Genomic DNA, 5,697 nt, shown 5'->3' with positions numbered 1-5,697 from the left:
TACTAAGATGATACCTCTAATTATCTCCTAACTTCCCTTTGGACTTTTCCACTACCTTCACTAAAGTGTAATGAAAAGGATGTTTATTACCTGCTTGCAATGAAAGCAAATGAAGAATGTGCTGTAATAGTAAGTACTGTGTATACAGAGACTCGGTGTCATGCTTTTGGAAGGGAATCACAGTTGATTTTCTGTGGATCAGCACACAAAGAAAGCCTTTCCCATTTCCATGTATCTCTACTTCCAGTGGTAGCAAGAGTATTGGATGTAACTCGGGGAAAACACAGCTTTCAGCCATCTGTTACTTGTCAGTTATTCAATTTTCTATTGTCATATTCATGAGAAAATATTCTTAGTTAAAGCAGTGTTTTTTTAGTTTTTCTGCATTTGATTTTCTTTCTCTGCTGCACCTCTGAAATTCCAGCTCTGGACTGCATAGCATTTTTCACTCCATTCATTAATGTGATCATAATGGACTAATTAATGAGTCAAGGAGATTAGTAGGAAATAAGAAATTATGTTAATTTCTTAGGGAATGTTCTAACATTCACAGTTTCCCATATGAAACTCTGAGTCATGATCCATTATTGACTAAACTGTTTGTGTCAGAGAACTGTTTTCTAAGTCCAGTTTATATTTATCTGACTCAAACAGCTTGGAATAGATTGGAATTTTAAAGACTATTGTGTAAAGAAAGTTTCAGAGATGATACCTTTGGTCTGATCTGATTTTTCAGTTTTATATGATTTGTGTTATTTTTGAATCGTAGACTCACAGAGTAATTCAAGTTGGAAAAGAACTCAGGAGATGATCTAATCCAACCTCCTGCAGGGTCAGCCATGAGATCAGATCACTTCACCCAGAGCTTTTTCCAGACTGGTCATGAAGCCCTCCAATGATGGAGACTGCTTAACTGTCCTCATATTTGAAAAGCTTTTGCTTATACTCACTCAGAACCTCTTGGTTTTGTCTATGCATATTGTCCTCTGCCCTTCTGCAACACACCACTACCTCCATCTTCTTGGTGACTCCCTTATATGTACAGGAATGCTGCTCCCAAAGTCGTATCTTCTCCAAGCCAAACAAGTCCTCCCTCTTCCTGAGCCACCTCTGATCATCATGGTGGTTCAGTAGTGCTGACCTCACCCCAGATAATAAAGTGTCCCTAAAACTGGATGCAGTATTCTAGATGTGGTCTGATGAGTGCTGAGTCAAGGGGGATAATGACTCCCTTCTGATCAGCAGGTCCTGTGCTCCTGTTTATACCATCCAGCATGCTGCTGCTGCCTTTGCTGTCTGGGCAGACTGCTAGTTCACATCTACTGAGATCTTTCACTGCAGAGCTGCTCCCCAGGTAAGTGGTCCCCAGTGATTACTGATGCAAGGGATTCTTCCTTTCCAGATGCAGGAGTTTGCATTTGCCCTTGAATTTCATTAAGTTTTCTGTGATTTAATTATCCACATTACTCAAAAATATGTATGTAAAAACTTGGAATTGTAATTTTTGAAAGACATTTTGATTTCGTTATGATGGAATTTTTAGTAGAATATTAAATTAATCTTGAAAATGTTACCAGAAGGATGTTGAAAGATCATCTTTGCATGAAACAATTTGAAACATTTGGAAACTGTCCAATTTGAAATTTGTCCAAGAAAATATGAACATTTGTCTACATCCACTTTGTGTTGACAAAGATATTGGTTGAAATTTTCTTCAAAGTTTAATTACTTTTTACTGTAGTTCAAGTACCACCATTGTACAATTTTATCTGCAATTAAAAGCACTTTGAATCAATAAAAGTAGTTTTAATGCTGTTGGGTCACCAAAGCCCTTGCATTGGCTTTAAAGTACAACTGTGTCCTTTGGCTTACTGTTCCACTGACTGATTTGGAACTTTATCCAAACTAAACTTTAAACCAGTTAAGCTCAACACAACACAAAACACTAACCCCCTCCTCCCCCCAAAAAAATTTAAAAATCAACCCCTCTAGCTTACTTAGACAATAAGCATTCCAAGAGCATTACTGACTTTATTCTTTTCTGTTTTCTTCCATTTCTTTTAGGTATTGACGGGAGAGCATTTTGGGATTGTTTTACCTAAGTTTTCAATTTAGACATGAAAACCTGTAAGAGGACCACTGTAAAAAACTCTAAAACCAATTTGCTTCATTTGGAAAGCTATCAAAAGCACAACAGAGTGAGGACCTTTGTGAAAATCATTGCTTATGAATGTATTAATAAGGTGGTATGACAAGGATTTATAAGATTAAATGTTTCTGCTCACATTGCAGTGTTAAGGTACAAGCCTCCCACTGTGTCATATTATGCCAGAGATCCTTAAATAAATGATCTTGGTCTGGACCAATGTGAAATTAGTTTAGACTGGTGTGACTTTCACTACTGCAGTAGAGCTATTTCTCAGATAGTGAGACATGTACAGTAATCATTTTGGCATTTTTAGGCAACTGAATTCATCTAGCTCTTTTCTCTCTTACTTGCCTGCAATAATCAAGACTCTTACATTTGATTATTTTCCTCTTCAGGAAATAGAGGATATACATGGAATAAAAAAATAGATAAATAGTATATTGTTCCAGAGTACTCCAAATTTCTTTCTTCTCAACCTCCTCCCCAATGAGGGTTTGAATGGTGAGAAGGCATGAAAATTGCTTTCCCTGCCCTGCCCTGCAGGATTAGCATTGTAGGAGGAACAGCAGGAGGTGCCTTTCCGCAAGTGTGCTGACCCGTGTGGAAGCCTTCACAGAACAAGGGGCACAGTCTCAAGTTGTGCCATGGCAAGTATAGGCTTGATTTCAGGAGGAAGTTCTTCACAGAGAGAGATATTTGCCATTGGAATGGGCTGCCCAGGGAGGTGGTGGAGTCACCATCCCTGGAAGTGTTCAAGAGAAGACTGGATGAGACACTTAGTGCCATGGTCTAATTGACTGGATAGGGCTGGGTGATAGGTTGGACTGGATCATCTTGGAGGTCTCTTCCAACCTGGTTGATTCTATGATTCTATGATCTACTCTACTGGATATTGTTTATAGTGTCAGGAGGCAGCTGAGAGCAGAGAAATCCAGCAAGGGATCACTGCCAAATACCTGACTCACCTCTGTGAGTAAAGCCTGCTCTTCCCTTAAGTCTCTGCTCAGCATCGTTGATAGTGGGGTAAAACTGTGTTTATAGCTCAGCCTTTTCCGTATCCTGACTTCTTAAATCTCTAAATTTGTCCATAACATCCTTTTGAAGAATTCCTGATCGAACTAGAATCTGTAAATAAACCTAACCTAGTTTTGTATATAGTTTGGGGGCACGGTTTCAGGAAAATAAAATAATTCTATTTTTATAGTTCCTGACTTGGCAACATTAATTCCTTGCCTCCACAACATATATGCATACATTTCAGGAGAGACAGAGAGATTTAGACTATTTATTTGAGGTGTGTTTTGAAAATGCAGTCAGTTGTGTGTCTAAAGTGATTTGTTTCCATAGCACATTTCTTGAGGCCATCTGTTCACATTAAAGAACATCCTCAAGATACTTAAATAATATTGTTGCAGTATTTCCCTGGATAATGGTCTGCATCTTCTGTACAGTTTTCTTATTTGGAAATTACTTCATGGCTTTTCTTCATTTTAGCCTGCACAGATTTTCTGAAGAGTTCAAACTGAGAGAAATGCCAACCCCCAGAGATATCCCCCCACGCACTGCCAGTGAGGAAACGGAAAAGTAGCTTATTCTTATGTAGGAGTGAGAGCCATGGTAACCTCACTAGATGCCAGAAGTATGGAAATTGAGGATACAATTTCTTTTCAGAGCCACTGTAAAATACATATTTAAAAAAAAGCAAAACAACAAGTGTGAATACTGGAAGTACAGAACTTCTGTTAGATTGTAAACCAAGAAAGATGTCTTTGCTTGAAGTCAGTCATGGGCATAACCATGACTTTGCATTATCAAATTACAGAAGGTTGATAGCATTGCAGTAAAATTGTTGTTTTCTTTAGCAGTGATGTTTACAAGAACCTATCTGTAGTAGTAGTGTCTTTTCTGGTAGCTTTTCATTAGCCTCAATATGCTTCTAAAGTATCAGACCTGTTGGACTATTTTTTCCTTTAGTTCAGGGAAATCTTTTGTTCATCCTTTATATGCTCAGCATCACTGTTAGGCTGCATAGGTAAATGTTATGGTTTAAGTTGTGTGTCATTCTTTTTGAATGAAGAGTAGATGGACTTTCATCCTAAGTTATTGGATATTGTTGATTACTGAATATCAATATTGATTTTTTTGCTAAATGACCAAAAGGAGTTTATTATTTCATTACTTACAGTAGTGGAAGTTACTATAATAAAACTAGAAGCTTTGAATAAAACTAGTTACTTGTAATAAAACTAGAAGCTTTGAATTAAATTGAAGTCTTAATAGATGCTTGACAACATAAACTGAGAAGCAGTCCTTATCCAGAAAGGGCTTCTAGTCTAAGCCCTGGAATTTGCAGACAGTCTGCCACGTTGTATAATTAAACTGCTTCTCCTGAAATCGTCCCAAAACATTTCCCACATGAAATTATGAATTGAATTGAATTGAAATTATGAATTGAAAAACGTGAGTCATACTCAGTGGGGAAACCAATGAAGTTTGAGAAGGTTTCTCCAAGTAGCTGGCTTTTTTTGAGAGCAGCAGGTTCCCTACAGAAAACCAAGGATCTTGGCTACATGAAATTTTGCTTGCTCAATCACGAAGGCACCTGAGTTTCTAAAATAAGAGAAAAAGGTTAACAGGATATTTTAATGTTGGACAACAAAGATCTTAGCCTTGAAAAGTATTAGATGATTTTAGCCACAACTACCAAAGGAAATAGCTTGAGTTTTCTGTCTGATTTGGAAAATTCTAGTCCAAACACATGAAATTTGTAACAGCTAGTGAGAATACGAAGGGAAAGAAAGGAAAAGGGGGGGGAAAAGTCTGTGACAAACTCATTAATAAGTAGCACTACCTGCTTTACTGTGATATCCTTATGATTTCTGTAAAGTAAATGAAGAAAAAACTACCATCGAGTCCAAGCTGCACTCAGACGTATCACCAGTAGGCAATTCGTGTCTTGTCATGACCACCTTAGAAGATCAGCTTCTGTTAGATGGTTTCTCAGTTCCCTTTTATAAATTTCAGGATAAGTAACTCCACTGTCATGCTGTCTTTCAGTGAAGGTGGTTCTTAAGAGCTACACCTTCTTTAGGTCAGACTTGCGACTTTATTAGTATTGATTCTGTCACCTGGCTAGCCACGGCATCCGTGAGACTTTGCAGGGCCACGCTCTACCGTTGCACTGCCCTGCGCTGAGCACATTTGAGTCATGACAACCCGTAATTGTGGTAACAAGGGGTGAGAACAAGAAGAGCGCTGCCATTAGCGTGCTCCGGAAAACGCCTGGAGAATATGAGGTGAAATGAAGGGGCCGTTCGAGATGGTGAGGGAAGAGAAGGAGCCTCCGGGCGGGCTAGGACGGCGCGGAGCCGGGGTGCGATGGGAGCTGAGGCGCAGACGAGACGGAGGAGCAGACGGAGCGGGCAAACGCTGCCGTCCTGCGCTTCCCGCCTGCTGCCACTACGCGGCGCTCTTCGCCGGCAGGAGCGCGCCTGCCGCGGCCCCCCCCCAGCCCGCCAAGGGGCGCTGCTTCCCTCTCGCCTCCGAGA

General features: G+C 39.7%; 1 long non-coding RNA gene across 1 annotated transcript; it reads left to right on the top strand.

Annotated features, from left to right (window-relative positions):
- Positions 1-773: 773 nt before the first annotated feature.
- Positions 774-2,376, top strand: LOC135183705 (uncharacterized). Its single transcript, XR_010305669.1, has 2 exons — positions 774-1,354; positions 2,065-2,376. It is a non-coding gene; the product is annotated as an uncharacterized LOC135183705 (long non-coding RNA).
- The last annotated feature ends 3,321 nt before the right edge of the window (positions 2,377-5,697 follow it).

The sequence above is a fragment of the Pogoniulus pusillus genome, chromosome 19, assembly GCF_015220805.1.
Source record: "Pogoniulus pusillus isolate bPogPus1 chromosome 19, bPogPus1.pri, whole genome shotgun sequence".
In the NCBI taxonomy this organism is placed as follows: domain Eukaryota; kingdom Metazoa; phylum Chordata; class Aves; order Piciformes; family Lybiidae; genus Pogoniulus; species Pogoniulus pusillus.
The sequence above is the reverse complement of the archived record's forward strand: the minus strand, read 5'-3'. Positions and strand labels throughout refer to the sequence as shown.